This window comes from Chiloscyllium plagiosum, chromosome 1 (assembly GCF_004010195.1).
Source record: "Chiloscyllium plagiosum isolate BGI_BamShark_2017 chromosome 1, ASM401019v2, whole genome shotgun sequence".
NCBI lineage: Eukaryota > Metazoa > Chordata > Chondrichthyes > Orectolobiformes > Hemiscylliidae > Chiloscyllium > Chiloscyllium plagiosum.
The window spans coordinates 113506977-113523872 of record NC_057710.1 but is presented as its reverse complement, the minus strand read 5'-3'; the positions used below and the strand labels follow the sequence as shown (position 1 = coordinate 113523872).

Here is a 16896-nt window from a genome sequence, read left to right as displayed (position 1 = left end):
CTGCTCTCCCCACTCCCACTCAGCTCCCCGCTCTCCCCACTCCCACTCAGCTCCCTGCTCTCCCCACTCCCACTCAGCTCCCCGCTCTCCCCACTCCCACTGCTGCTGCAGAACTGGGATGATTTCTGGACAGCTTCTGTTGGCAACTCCCAATTACAGAGTTGTGTATCTAAACTTGTTGCCTGGTGTTCACAGTTTGTTCAGCTGAAAGTGGTGCCCGGAACGGTATTCACAGGGTCTCCTGAAATGCTTGCATCCCAAGGCTGTTCCCTTTCACACTTTCAAAGCTGAAAATGCTTGCTATCCCAAACTGTCACATTATACTTCCATTTTGATTATTGGGTTAGCACTAGTCTGGAGCATATTTCCGTCCATTGTCCTTTCGGTGAGATAATTAACAGTTAACTGTCTCAGCCATTAATTTGAATGGTTCTCATTCTTCAAAGTTTGGTGGGAAAGGAAGGATCTATTCTCACCTTCAGGGAAGCTACTCTCAATGCGTTTCTGTCTACTCTTACAGAAATGCTCATTCCATTTTTAATGGCTTGAGATCCTTCTTGAGAGAAACATAGTCTAAACTCTACAGTTACGTAAATTGATGTTGTATCCACAAGAGAAGTCAGGTGATTTTGCCAGGTTACTTCAGGAACCAAAACTAAACGTTTCATGTGTCCATGGTAGTTTGTTATGAAAATCTATAATGTCACAATCACACAATTATGACAACTGTAACTGTGTGGTATGTTCCTGGATCCCCACATTAACCATCTTTTCAGCCTATCTAATTAGTATTCCCAAATTGTGCTGAGATTCTGGATAAAATCATTACTGATGAAGACTTCTCGTCAGCAGAGAGACATGCTACAAGTAAAGACTGAAATAATCAAATATCCAAGAGGATTCAATGATAAATTGTAGCAAGACCTGAAGTGAGCGGGGTAATCATTTGTTGAAAGCATCAAGATAGTGAGTGAGAGGCTTGTGGATTTGGGGAAGTTTACCAGATGACTTTTGAAGATTAGTCAAGAGAATAAAGTTTGTGGGATAGCATCCAAGATAGGCTAGAACATGTTTTATTTTATTCTTTTGTGGAATGTATCAATTGCTGCCCATTTGTAATTGCTCATGAGAAGGAAGTGGTTAGCCAGTTTCTCAAGTCCCTGCAGTTCACCCTAAAAGAATAATTAGATGAAGGTGGCTTTAAAATATGGCTGAGAAAAGTCTAGAGTTTTCAATCTAGAGAAATTATGTAAAGTAAAACATCTTCTCTGGGAGCTGTCCACTTTGTTGCCCAAATTAGATTGCAAAACAGTGACCCTGAGGTGATTCCTGGTGATCTAAACTGCCTTGTTCAACTATTGGATGTCACTCAAAACAAGATATTCAAAGTTAATGAGGGAAAAAACGGATATTCAGAAGGGAGAAGACATTCACCAAACAAAGCAGTATACGGGCTGTGAAGTTGAATATCCACGTTACCTGTGGTGAAACATTCAATAAGTTTGACTCATTGTGCAACTATTGTGAACAGGCCATCAAACAAACAAAAAAGCATTCACGTCACTGGACAGCTATTCCACGATGAAGGGCTTTTGCCCGAAACATCGATTTTCCTGCTCGTCGAATGCTGCCTGACCTGCTGTGCTTTTCCAGCACCACTCTAATCTTCACTCTCATCTCCAGCATCTGCAGTACCACTTCTGCCTAGCTTTTCCAGTCTTGAGACCATTATTAAGAATGAAACAATTGTAATTGAAAACTATTTCAAAACTAACTGATGATAACCTATGGTAACCAATATTTTAGATGCATTTTCTATTGTTTATATTTTAATGATGGTCACCAGCGAGACAATGGATGAAGATGGATTTCAACATCCCCCCAAAATGTTACTCATGCAAAGGTCAACCATCACATTTTTAATGAAAAATCTAGTCTCGAAAAGTGGATTTTTACATGCGTATAGACAATAGTATGATTCTCTCTGAATGCTGTTCATCTTCACCCTCCTTATCCTTGTTTCTAGATCACATAATTTATCAACAAAATTTAAAACAAATTTATTCTTATGGATAACTTTTAAGAGAGTAATTTGCACCAAGTTACTTCAAGATAAGGGAGAAAGAAGTTGGGGGTGATGAGGAGGGAGAGCCTGGTGGAATTGACACAGTAACCTAACTTCTGTTCAAAGAGAATAAAAAGGACTTGAGTTCATGTGGCACCCTTGATTAATACAAGGCATCCCAAAAGACTTTGCAGCCAATGTGGTACTTTTGAAATGCACTCACCATTGTAGTGTGGAAAATGTGACAGCTAATTTCCATAAAAGTAACTGCGATAGTGAACAGATAAAATGCCTTTGTGGTGTTGATTGAGAAGCACAGATTGGCCAGCACATCAGGCACTCTTCGTACTAGAACGTCAACGTGGAACTTTGTGTTCCGTACTAGAACGTCAACGTGGAACTTTGTGTTCAAGTCCTAGAAAGGAAGGCAAGGTCAAAGAAATAAGCTCGACAAAATTCTCAGAGAATTTGAAAGAGATGCATCAGGACAGAGGAGCTCTGAACGAGAATTCTAGAGGACAAGTCGTAATGATTGAATGTTCTGTCAACAACAGTGGGTGAACAGGGGATAAAATGCCGAATAATTCAAACTCAGTAAAGCAGAGCATGAATGTTTCCATCAAAATCCCCACACCTCAGCAAGGTTGAACTAATGAGGCAAAACAATGTTTCTCTTGGCATTGACTTGAGTTCCATGCCTTGCCTAATCCATCATTGATGCTATTTATTTCCATCTCCACTACATCATAAATTTCTGTGCTGACTCTATCCAACAATGCCAAAATACTGCTTTAGCCATTTACCACAGCCAACTTAAACACACTTTTTCAGCACTCCAAAACTCAGCTCTGTACAAACACAAAATTATTTAACACACTGTAACAAGTATCCTATCTCACACTATGCAGCACTCCACCATCACTGTGTTTGCCTCTAACCTCTAATGAATCTTAAGGATTGAACACAGCGAACCTAAAACATATATTCCTGATTCACCTTGTATCTCATCCACACCTGCACATCCATCTTTCAGCCTCATCAGCTAAATGCCTACTCTCTCTGGATTCATTTGTTTCCCCTTTCTCAACCATCACTTTTACCATCACCACTACCACACTTCTGGACTACAATTTAAGAACAAATCTTGCCCTACAGCCAAGGAATTTTTGCCTTAAACCATTAAGGAGATTATCCTTTCCAACCCTCACCTCAAAATCTATCTTTCATTGTTCTTCCAATAGCTCTTCTCCCACTGTTATTATAAGAGAGATGTGCTAGCACTGGAGAGGATGCAGAGAAGATTTACCAGGATGTTGCCTTGTTGGAGAGTTTCAGTTATGAAGACAGATTGGGCACACTGGGGTTGTTTTCCTTGCAGGAGAGGACATTGAGATGGGACATGATTAAAATGTACAAAATAATGAGGAGCATAGATAGGTGGACAAGAAGAAACTTTATCTCTTGGTGGAGGAATCAATGACCGGGGTGATAGACTTAAGGTAAAGGACAGAAGATTTCCAGGAAATTTGAGGAAAAATGTTTTCACCCAGAAACCCTCATAAGATTAAAGTAGTTAGATGTGCACGGTTCTGGCCCTAGTGCTGGAAAATGAGATTAGAATAGACAGGTGGTTGTCTTAGACTGGTGCACTTGCAATGGGTCAAAGGTCCTGTTTCTGTGTTGTAGATCTCTATGACTCTGTGCTGCGAATTAATTTTTGTCTCTGAATGAAAGCCACTTTGGGATGTTTCACTAACAGTTTAAAATTTTTCTGCATTGCCATTCCTCTTGAATGGGACAACTAGCTAATAACTGATAGAACGTAATAATAATTAAGGAGTCAAAAATATTGGCAGAAAGTTAAAACTGGGCGTTGTGTGCATCGGGAAGCTGTCAAACCAAAGACTGATTGCACACAGGAAGAGCAGAAGAGGTCAGAGAACAGAATCTCAGAGCACACAGGAGAAGGAATTGCAGGAGATTTGCTTTCCACTCTAGGATTAGAAACGCAAGTGTGTGATGCCACAGAAGTGAATCATGGTAAAACATTAATTGAGAATGATGGATTAGTTCAAAGGCCACAGAAGTCAAGTGAAAAAAAAGGAATAATCAACTCCTGGCACAGCGAAATTAAATATCGATTCAAGTTATTCCCAGTTCCATGATCAGACTGAAAGGATCTGAGCAGGAAGCGAGTGACATGGAGTTGTGTTGTGATGGTGTGTTTGGGGCACAGAGATATTTGAGAGGAAGAGCTTGCAAATAGACAATTGAGACATTGACATGGTGAAAAAATGTCCAAGTAAAGACAGCAGTTGAGTATTCTACCATTATTAAGCTAAGAAAAGGTAATTAAGTGGTCACTTGTGGTTAGAGGAATGATACAGTGCAGAAGACCTTATGTACACTACCTTCTTAAGAACAATTAGAGATAGGCCAATATTTATTGTCCATCTCTAATTGTCCTTGAGAAGATGGAGCAATTATACCAAGAATACTATTAGCGAGGAGGTGCAAGGATTTTGACCCAATGACAGTGAAAGAACAGCAATATATTTCCAAGTCAAGTTAATATTGGTGCAGGTGAGTGTTTCCATGCATCTGCTGCTTTTATTCTACTAGATGATAGTAACTATGTGTTTAAAAGAAGCTGCCTAAGGATCCTCAGTGAATTTCTGCAGTGCATCTTCTCAACAGTACACACTGCTGCTCCTGTGCAGTAATAGTGGAAGGCATAAGTGTTTAACGTGTAGGGTGAAATGCCAATCAAGTGAGTTGTTTTGTCCTGGATGTCAAGTTTCTTGAGTGTTGCTGGAGTTGCATTTATTCAGACAAATGACTAATATTCCAACACATCCACTCTCTGCAACTGGATCCTCAGTTTCCTGACCCACAGGCCACAGTGAAGATGGGGGACAATATTTCATCCTCACTAACACAACACTGGAATCCCCCCAGGGGTACATACTCACTCCCCTACTGAACTCGCTGTATAACCATGACTGCGTCGCCAAATACCAGACCAATGCCATTTACAAGTTCGCTGATGGCACCACCATACTCAGTCAAATCTCAGATGGTGATGAAACAGACTACAGATGGGAAGTGGAAAAATGGTGCACTGAGAACAACCTAGCTCTCAATGCCAGAAAATTTTGGAGATGGAGAAATGCATATAAACAGCAGCCAATACGTGTGCAGTTAAATCTCACAGATACTACTAATGTGACAATGACCAAATTATCCCTTTTAGCATTAGTGATTGCAGAATTAGCGAGGGACATCTCAAAAGCCCTGTTCTTCTCTCAATAATGCCATCTACCTGAAGGAATAGATTGGGGCTGCAGTTAAGATTAAACAAAATGAAAAAGAATTCAAAGCTTGAGCAACAATTTATTATTACCAATGATTTGGAGATGTCGGTGTTGGACTGGGGTGTACAAAGTTAAAAATCACACAACACCAGGTTATAGTCCAACAGGTTTAATTGGAAGCACACTAGCTTTCGGAGCGACGCTCCTACCACCTGCTGAAGGAGCGTCGCTCCGACGGCATGGTGGCACAGTGGTTAGCACTGCTGCCTCACAGCGCCAGAGACCCGGGTTCAATTCCCAACTCAGGCGACTGACTGTGTGGAGTTTGCACATTCTCCCCGTGTCTGCGTGGGTTTCCTCCGGGTGCTCCGGTTTCCTCCCACAGTCCAAAGATGTGCAGATCAGGTGAATTGGCCATGCTAAATTGCCTGTAGTGTTAGGTAAAAGGGGTAAATGTAGGGCAATGGGTGGGTTGCGCTTCGGCGGGTCGGTGCGGACTTGTTGGTCCGAAGGGCCTGTTTCCACACTGTAAGTAATCTAATCTAATCTAGTGTGCTTCCAATTAAACCTGTTGGACTACAACCTGGTGTTGTATTATTACCAAGGATGTTTAAATAAATCTGCACACTCATTAGCTGACAAGCCCAAAAAAGGTCTACATTATTAAAGTATATGGGAATTGTTTAATTTATAAAAAATGTAATTATTCTGTACAAAATGAAACAGCATGGAGGTTGAATTTTTTTTCCAATAATTATCTTTTGTTTCTTATTTAGTCATATTTTTTACTGTAAGGTTAAATATGCCATTAAAATTAGCATAATTATAACTTTCAAAGTTCATTTTTAACACTTAATGGGACATAGTAAATTTATCAAACAACATAATGCCAGGAAGATAGCAGGGAGGACTGTCAATATCAGACAGCACGGTTTCTATGTATTTCTGCCACATGCAAGAGCACTCTGGAAGTCACACTGCTTGGTTCAGGATGGGGTCAGTGTAAAATGGGAAATGTATGTTGAAATGCTGCCAGAATCTTTGACAGATGTTGTTTATGCATCAACACAGTCTGAGCAAATCACTGGTAAACATCAACCATGTAGTCACAAATCTTTACTTTGACCTTCCTTCTTGCAATCAACATCTCACTTTTCTTTGACGACTGTCCAGGAATTTAAAAATACTGTTGAACAATGAAAATACGTTTCATTGATAATAATTTATAATTGCTGCTTATAACGCTAAGAATGAATTGTAAACATGCCTGGATAAAAGTACTAAAGATTCAAGACAGTAAGAAATGCAGGACTTGGAAAGAGAGCAATTTCTATCGTGACAGGTAAGACAGGTCAAAGTTTGGAATTATCCAGTTAGGTCACAGGATTCTCCACCAATGCAACAAAGAGATGGTATGGGTAGCACAAGTCACCACCCAAACCAGATTCAAACTCAATTTAAGCCCAACATCTAAACTAGAGTCAAACCAAATTCAAACCTTCCCATCAAACTCAACTCAAATATCAAGAGCATTCCTATTCCAATGTTTACTCCCCATCCATTGAACTGAGAGGAAAAATGGTTTCTGAAATCAAGATTGTATCTAGTTTCTGGATGACTTGAGATTGCAAATACCTCTTTTTTTTTAACCATTGAGTGAGGGATGGACAGAGTCTTGAGACAGAAATAGATAACAAATCAGAATTAGAAAAGCCAATATGGAACACTGGAAATGACAAGCAAACAAAAAGAATCAAATAAATGGATGTGGGTCTTCTTCACAATTCTGCACAACTGCACTTTCCTAGGAACCTGCAATCTTTTCACCAATGCACCACTATATTTGAATATAGATTAAAACTTCCTTATGTCATGAAGCAAAATTATCTACATTATGAAGTTATACATAGATGATGCCGTAGTGAAACAACATTAGGATTATTTTGCAACTGCTGCAGAGTGAGATTTTTAAAAATGAAGCTTCCACCTTACAAGTCTTCTAATGACTAATTAATTCAGAGATAATTAGGTCACAATATACACCTACCTCTTATGCACAATATGTACTCATTCTCCAAAACAAAAGCTATTCCCTACTGTTACTTGGTTCCTACTGTGTAGATCCAGAGTACTCACTCATCTGGAGTTACTACCACTTACTTAAATATCAATAGTTTTCAGTACTACAAACTTACTACAACACCTTCATGCGCTCATATCACATCAAATAGATTGCTAACTTCAATATCAGACAATAACTGCTCCCTTAGCCACATCAATAGAAAATACCCCTTATATTACAAAATTTTAATCTTGTGATTCACAAGCCAATAAATTTCAATATATGTCTTAAACAAATTCTGGAAAAATAAACAAAAAGTAATTTATTTTTACTTAGATTGTGGGATGTGGGTATGGCTGGTAATGTCAGTATTATGGCCCAGCGCTCATAATCTTCCAAACAGGAAGAATGAGTCACCTTCTTGAACTATTGCATTCTTTGTGGTGAAGGTACACCATGGGTGCTGTTAGGGGAATGAGTTTGAGGTTTGTTTTTTATCCAGCAAATGATATAATGCTGCAATGCATCTTACAGACAGATTGCACAATGCAGCATTGTGTCAGTGATGGTGGGAGTGAATGTTTAAGGTTGTAAATGGGGTTGGAATCAAATGGGTTAGCTTTGTCCTGGATTATTTTTTGCTTAGTGAGTATTTATCAAACTGTATTCCTTCAGGCAAGTGTAGAGTGTATTCCATCACAACATTGACCTGTGCCTTGTAGATGGCGGACAGGCTGCAGGAAGTCAGGAGGTGAGTTACCAGCCACAAAATACCCAGCTTCTGACCTGGGCTTGGAGCCACACAGTGTTTATAAATCTGATCCAGTCAAACTTCTAATCAAGGGTGGCACGGTGGCTAGCACTGCTGCCTCACAGCACTAGAGACCTGGGTTCAATTCCCGCCTCAGGCAACTGTCTGTGTGGAGTTTGCACATTCTCCCCATGTCTGCGTGGGTTTCCTCTGAGTGCTCCAGTTTCCTCCCATAGTCCAAAAATGTGCAGATTAGGTGAATTGGCCATGCTAAATTGCCCGTAGTGTTAGGTGAAGGGGTAAATGTAGGGGAATGGATCTGGGTGGGTTGCTCTTTGGAGGGTTGGTGTGGACTTGTTGGGCCGAAGGGCCTGTTTCCACACTGTAAGTAATCTAAAAATTTAATGGTAATGCTCAGAGGCAATGTGTAACAATAGTAGCATCACTGAATGTGAACACAATGCACTTTGATTTTCTCTTGTTTGTGATGTTCACTCCCTGATCCTTGTGTGGTACAATTGTTACTTGCCATTTATTAGTGCAGACCTAAAATCCTGTTGCAGTGTCTGGAGATGAAACGCTTAGTCTACATTGACCACAACCATGTTCCTATGCGTTTGGAATGATCCCAATCAGTGCGGAGTTTGTCCCTCCTTCCTTCTGACTTAAGTTTTGCTAGGGCACCTTGATGCTACACTTTGATATCAAGGGCATTCACTTTCACTTCACTTCTGAATTTAGATTTGTTCATGCTAGGAAAAAGGCTGTAATGAGGTCTGGAGCTGAGCAGTCCTGGTGGAACTTAAACTGAGCATTCCAAGCTAAGTGCCTCTTGATGACACTGTCAATATCACTGACTGAAATTTTGCTGATGACTGGGAGGAGACTGATGGGGTGGCAATTGGTCAGGTTGGATTTTTCCTGTTATGAGGACAGAACATGTCGGAGTAATGTTCCACTTTGTTGTATTACATAATCAGCACCTGCCATAGGTAGGATAATATTTTTGGGCCACTTCTTGTTCGAGACACAAACCAGTCTTGACAGACACGTTAAATATTATCAGCATTATTCACAGTTGACTTTATTAAAGGAGACATAAAAGTTGCAGTTCAAACTATTTATGTTTCTGAAATTGCCATAAAAAAGCAAAATTTATCATTTGTCACACGTAAAATGACAAAATTAGTTGGTTTCCTTAACATTATTCAACAGGCAAGCAATGGATTGGATAGAAGCCCATACCTCACTGAAGACTCTTATCTGCAACATACATGTGAAAACAACTATCTTATCAACTCCATTTTTCAGTTACAACGTTATTAAAATTGCTTCACTTTCTGTTCAGTAACAGTGCTGATATTGTTCTTAATTACAAGATAAAACTGGCTTTTAGGAGACTGATATTTTTGGGGCTTCCAAAGAATATATTCTTTTACAATGTATTTCTCTTACAGCGTATTTCATTCAGTGCATCCTAATTATCAAGATTTAAATTAGCACAGGACAAATAAGATTAAAGAAATAAATTTCTGACTTAGTGGCTAATGGGTCCTAGTTCATGGCACACTGGCACAGGATATCAAGGGGGTTCATCTCCATCTCAGCCCACCTCTATACTTCACCATTTATGTTGATGTTGTGGGATAACCAGTTATGTCCATGATCAAAAACCTTGGTGTTTTAGGACGAACAGTTCTGGAAGAGCAAAGTGAATTCGTAATTCTTTGAAGTCACTCTGGCCTTACACTCATATAGAGGGCACAGCAGGTTAAAAGGAGAAAGCCATTTGCTAAAATCCAATGTACATCAAAATATCTAGGCTTGACTCATCTCGTAGCAGTATACTGTATTCTTAGATGTGCTGTAGCCATAGCAACTGCAATTCAGTGACCTCGTTATTTCAACCTAATCCTGGTTTCAAATTATGGTTGCTCCTCCCTTTTGCCTGGCTTGCCTGATAACATAATCATTGCAAATTAGTATGGAAATACCCAGCAGGATTTCTTCTCAGAGTGACTTAGGACTGGTCAAGCTCAAGAAGGTGTATCAAAACGCTAGCTTTATCAAAGAAATAATGTACAAATGGTACAGCAGTAAGCCCAGCTAGATCACAATTTGAATTCGGAAGTCTGACAGCTCCTTTTTCTGCACACATCATTTAAGCAAGTGTTGAAATCTATTTTTATTTTTTAACTCAATTTTAAGCTGTCAGTTTTCTACTTCAATAATTCCCTGTTTTGTTACAGAATTAATTGGTTTCAGCAAAAGTATTTCCCTATAGAATGTCACATTGCAAGTCCTATGGGGCTTGTAAACTAACCTCAGTGCAGTGCATTTTTCTCCAATGCACAACTGATTCAATGCACCTAAGATGCATCAGAATCCCAGAGGATCTTTTTAAAATGTCATTTAATGATATCTCCAAATTAAAATTAAATGATGTGCTTTGGAACTTCTTATTTAAAAATGTATTTCTGCTTCTCTTGACAGGTATGTTGCAAAAGTCATTCATCATTGCACCAATCTTCTCCTTACATCCTCTTCAGCTTAGATTCTTAATTAAATAATGATATAGGCTCCAGACTTGATTCTTATTGCCAACTAATTAAGTTCCAAAGGATAAGTATTTAGCAGGTAATATAAATATACAAACAGAACACAACTTGATTGTGGACAAATACAAACAAAAGCATAGACTGACAACATTAGCCCAGTTCCACTTAGAAAGCAACTGTGTCTGACAGAAGCATATTCTGAAAGGAAGTTTACTTTTTGCCGAACAATAATGTTTTAAGTAACAACAATGGGTTAGAAATATGACCTTTAATATAGAAGAGAATATTGATTATCCTCCAATTCTCAGGGCAAACTTCTCCGTTATGTAATGAAATATTTAGTGGAAAATAAACAAAATAAGTACAGCAGACTAAAGAACTATCACAGTGTTTATTTGGTTAATGATTTGTAACTGGAAAAATAATTACTTTGTAAAGATACTACGACTTGGAACTTACATCTAGAATCACAAAATGGGAACCATTCTTTTAATATGTATCCACATTACAAAGTCCACTTGCACCATGTTTGCCTCTTGACTTTCTCCACTCTCAATTTCATTGAAATGTCAATCACTTTGTCTATCTTTACAGTCAAAACACAACTCAATGCTATAACATCTCAGAAAGAAATAATGGCACATAATGTGCTGTGAGTAGCAAAGGAAACTGCTTCATCCTTTCTTTTTTATTCATTCGTGGGATGTGGGTGTTACTACATAAGCCAGCATTTATTGCCTATCCCTCATTGTCTAAATAGTACAGGGATTTGAGGTAAGGATGACAAAATATATTTACAAAAATGAAAATAAATAATTGAATAAAATTATTAAGTGGTTAGCTGAAATACATTAAGGATGATGGGGTGGGAGATGTGTTGCGACAGTGGAATGTGGGGTCTCCTGGATGCCAATGTGATCCACAGTAAAAATGCAATAGTGTTTGCAACCCAAGTAGCCTCAGCTTATAGTTTATGAACTGGAGTCCAAACTAAATGCAGTGAGACACATCAGGGATGGGAAAAACAATCAGGGCATACTATTTCAGGAGGCGGACAAACCCTTAGGATAGGATCTTCTAATTTAGCTATTGGTCAGGTAAAGGATGATGGGACTGCAAGGGAGGCACGTCAGGAGATCTGGAGAGAAGAAGAGCAGGAACCTCAGCCTTTTCAATTGTCTGAAAGGTTTGAGGTTCTTTTTGCTTGTATAGATGAAAGTGAAGAGAGCTAACTGACTAATGCGCCATGATACAGAAAGCCATTCAAATGCATAGAACAAAACGGAATGAAGAGTTAATAGAGGACTGTATAATGAGGAAGATCAATACTTGTCTCTGCCGCAAAGAGCAAGAGTCCAGAGGATTGTGCTGCCTGTCTGGTTCCAGGGCTCAAGACATCTGGCTGGGCGATTCCAGTTGTTATGGTCCATGTACGCACCAATGACCTAGGCAGGAGAAGGAACGTGGTTCTCCAGTTAGCATCTGGAACTAGGTACGTAATTGAGAAGCAGGACCTCAAAAGGTAAGAATCTCTGGATTATTACCTGTGACTCAAGCAAATTGGAATAGGACAAATAAGTTTGAAGAAATAAATGCCTGACTCAATAACTAATGTGTGAGAAGTGGTTCTGGTTTGTGGCACAGTGGTGTCTGGACTATTAGGACAGTTCACACCTGAAACATGTTACATCAGTGTTCTAGTGAGCTGCATAACTAGGGAAGGTCGGAGAGCTTTAAACTAAATTGTTGGGGAAAGGCATCACATTTGGTAAATCAAAATGAAGATAAGGCAAGAGTGAAAGTTGTTTATATGGGAAATGATAAGTGGAATATGACAGGATGGGATAAATCTCGAATTAACAAGAGTAATAAAACAAAAAAAACTAAAGGCTCTGTATTTGAATGCACAAAGCATTTAATACAGACCAGATGGAATGCTTGCGCAAATAGAAATAAATAGTTATGATCTTCCAGCTATTACGGATATATGACTGCATGGTGACATCAAGTGGGAATTGAATACTGAAGGATATGGGACATTTAGGATAGACAAAAGGACAAGAAAAGGTGGAGGATTGGCTCTGTTAATTAATGGTAGCTCTAGCACAACCCAGAAGGTTTATTTAAATTCAGGAAACCAAAATGAGGAAATAGTTTATGAGTCGAGCTATGATAAAGGCAATAAATGACTTGTGGGAGTGGTATAAAAAATGCTGTAATCACAAAGTTTGATGCTAATTCAAGCTCAGTAGAAAGGCACAGCAATAACCATGGAGAGTATTTTAATCTATTTAAGTTCTACATAAACTGGCAAAATCAGATGGGCAAACGTAACCTCGATAAGGAGTGTTTAGAATTAATTCAGGATAGTGTTTTCAAACAGCATGTTCTAAAGCCACTGAGGACCGGTATTGTGCACTGAGGTAGGATTAATTAGTGACTTCATGGTGAAGCACTCCTAGGTAGTAGTGAGCCTAAAAATATTAAATGTTAAATTCTGGTGGAGAAGGGTGGAGCCAAGATTAGTTTTTAAATTTAAGTAACAGCACTTATAATGGCCTGAAATGATCTAGCCTAAAATGATCTGGCCAAATATGCTAAGTAACAAGTCAATAAAAATGCAGTGTAGACATTTCAGAGGGTATTTCAGATGACAGTGTGGTTACTTTCTAATAAGAAAGAAATGTTCCAAGGGAGATACTAGTATTCATGATTAACTACAAAAAGTTCAACGCCACAACCGATTTATGGAAAACTGCATATTACTGCTCAGGTCTGAAGTTCAGATAGAGAACAAAACCAGCACAGAATGACTAAAATCTTAGTACATAACAAAAAACTGAATATGAAAGAAAGCTTACCAGAAACATTAAAACAGTAATTTTTTAAAGATGATTAACAAAGAAAATAGTTAACAAAGTGAGCATCAATCTGAAAGTGAGTCTGAGAAAGTGTGAAGGGAAAATAAGGAGATGGTAGATGAATTGAGCAGGTCTTTTTGTATCAGACTTTACTAACATCCCAGAAAAAGTTGGAAATCAGGAAATAGAAGGGAGAGAGGGACTCAGAAAAATTACAATCGCCAGGGAAGTGATACTGATCAAATTGTTAAAATTGTAGGCTGACAACTCACAAGGCTCCGAAGGACTTAAGACTCTACCACAATGAAATGGCTCGTGAGGAGGGTTCCCTCTAAACCTTTTGCCGGATGTGTAGGCCTCCAAGGTCCATGTGCAACAGCGACTTCTGAAATCAGATGTCACAACCATGACTGATGTTCCGACACCATGCGTGGAAACTTGAAGTGGCTTTGGGGAATAGTACTTTTGTGATAACTGTTGTGTTGCTGTCAATTTTCCAAAATTGCTCAGATGCCTCTTCAAAAAGGAAGGGAGACAAAAATCAGGAAACTACAGAAGGGTAGCTTAACATCCGTTCTCAAGAAGATATTAGAAGTTATTACTAAAAATATTATGTCAGGGCACTTAGGTAAGTTCAAGCTTAATCAGGCAGATTCAATGTGTTTTTTATGGAAGTGAAATCATATTTAATCAGTTTATTGGAGATCTTTGAGGAAATAAATGTAAATGACAATAATTAGATTTCCAGAAGGCACTTCATAAGGTGCCACATCAAGGGTTATTGTAGGTGAAAAAGATTCCTGATGTAGGGGTTAACATATTGTATGGATAAAAGATGGGAGAGCTACCAGGAAACAGAGGAGGCATAAATGGGTCATTTGCTGGTCGTAAGATAGAATAATTGATGTACAACTACTGGGATCATTCTAGGAGCTTCAAATTCTTTACATTTGCATAAATGACTTGGATGAAAGGACCTGAAATGTGGTTGTCAAACTTACTGATGATGCAAAGGTAGGTTGTAAACCAAAAGGACATAAGGTAGCTACAAAGCGACATGGATAGGTAAAATGATTCAGACGAAAATCTGATGTGGGACAATGCAAAATTGCCAGTTTTGGAAAGAATAGTAAAAGAGGATACATTTTAAATTATTAGAGATTGCAAAGCTCTGAGATATAGGAGGATCTGATTGTCTTAGTGTGTACTAACATCTTGTGATTTATCCAAGTGCAACGAGTAATTAGGAAAGCTAATAGAAGCTAATTGCAATTATTTATTGCAACAGAAACGGACTACAAAAGTAAGGAAGTTGTGCTTCAATTAGATAAGACATTAGTGAGATTGCATCTCATGTGTTGTGGACAGCATTGGTATCCTTACTTAAGTAAGGCTGCAAATGCATTCAAAGCAGTTCAGAGAAGGCTAACTAGACTAATAAATGGAATAGGTAGGCTGCCTTATGAGGAAAGGTTGGACAGGCCAGGTTCGTATCTGCTAGAGTTAACAAAGTTTTAAGCTCCTGAGATGCCTTGACAAGGTGAATTTTGGAAAGTTGGTTTCCTGCTCCAGGAGAATCGAGAACTAAGGGTCAGTGTTTAAAAATGTTGCCCATTTAAGAGCAACTTAAGAAGGCTTTTTTTCTCACAGCATGTCTCAAGTTTTAGCAGCACCTTTCTTGCAAAGGTAATGGAACCAGAATCATTGAATATTTTTTAAGATAGAGCTAGATAAATTCTGAATTTAAGTTCACCCATGGAATGTCAGTATCACTGGCTCGGCCAGCATTTATTACCCATCCCTAGTTGTCCCTGAGAAGGTGATTGTGAGCAATCTTCTTCAAGCACAGCAATGCGTATGATAAAGTGATTAGCAAGAGGATGGAAGGCTATTGGGGTAAGTAGGAACGTCAAGTAATCAGGTGAGCTATGATCTGATTGAAATGCCTACATGGCCTACTCTACTGCTCATATGCCCCCAATAAGGTTGTGGTGAGCTGGCTTCATGAACTTCTGCAGGACTTTGCAGGACTCTACCCACAGTGCAGAAAGCAAAGCAGTCCCAGTATTTTGACCCAACAACAGTGAAGGAAAGTCAATATAGTTGTTTGTCAGAATGGTGTGTGATTTGGAAAAGAACAAGCAGATCATGACATTTCCATATCCTTCAGGATCATAGAAGATCATGGGTTTGGCTGGTGCTGTCTAAACAGTCTAGCCTAATTACTGCAGTGCATCCTGTAGATGCAGCACACTGCGACCACTGTGCATTGGTGGTGAAGGGAGTGACTGGTGACCTTAGTGGATGGGCGCCAATCAAATGGGCTACTTTTCCTGGTGAACATCAAAATTCTTGAATATTGGTTGAGTGCACCTGTAACACTTAAGTGGAGAGCATCCCATAACATGCCTGGCTTATAACAAGCATTCGGGAATCAAGAGATGAATTACTCACCACAGAATTCCTGGTCTATGACTTCCTTTTGTAGCCACAATAATAATGCGGCTGATCCAGTTCAGTTTCTGGCCAATTGTGACCCCAGGATGTTGATACTGGGAGGAATTCTGTGATGATAACTCAAGGGATGATGGGTAGATTCTCTCTTGTTGGAAATGGTTACTGAGTGGAATGTATAGTTGGAAATGTTACATATTACTTTTCTGGCCTGGGATTTGCAACATTTGGACAGATTTTGTCCGGGTCCTGCATAGAGTCACAGAGATGTACAGCACGGAAACAGACCATTCAGCCCAACCCGTCAATGCCGACCAGATATCCCAACCCAGTCTAGTCCCACCTGCCAGCACCTTACATATTACTTTTCTGGCCTGGGATTTGCAACATTTGGACAGATTTTGTCCGGGTCCTGCATAGAGTCACAGAGATGTACAGCACGGAAACAGACCATTCAGCCCAACCCGTCAATGCCGACCAGATATCCCAACCCAGTCTAGTCCCACCTGCCAGCACCCGACCCATATCCCTCCAAACCCTTCCTATTCATATACCCATCCAAATGCCTCTTAAATGTTGCACTGGTACCAGCCTCCACCACATCCTCTGGCAGTTCATTCCATACACGCACCACCCTCTGCGTGAAAAAGTTGCCCCTTAGGTCTCTTTTACATCTTTCCTTTCTCACCCTAAACCTATGCCCTCTAGTTCTGGACTCCCCGACCCCAGGGAAAAGACTTTGCCCATTTACCGTATCCATGCCCCTCATAATTTTGTAAACCTCTATAAGGTCACCCCTCAGTCTCCGACGCTCCAGGGAAAACAGCCCCA

The 16896-nt window shown here is 39.5% G+C and overlaps 1 long non-coding RNA gene across 1 annotated transcript in view; it reads right to left on the bottom strand.

The window, feature by feature from the left end:
- Positions 1 to 11513: 11513 nt before the first annotated feature.
- LOC122555760 overlaps positions 11514 to 16896 on the bottom strand; it is a 9599-nt gene continuing 4216 nt past the window's right edge. The window contains exons 2-3 of the long non-coding RNA XR_006313355.1: positions 13884 to 14127; positions 11514 to 12195 (exon numbers count right to left, since the gene is read on the bottom strand). This is a non-coding gene — a long non-coding RNA (uncharacterized LOC122555760). The remainder of the gene's footprint in view (positions 12196 to 13883; positions 14128 to 16896) is intronic.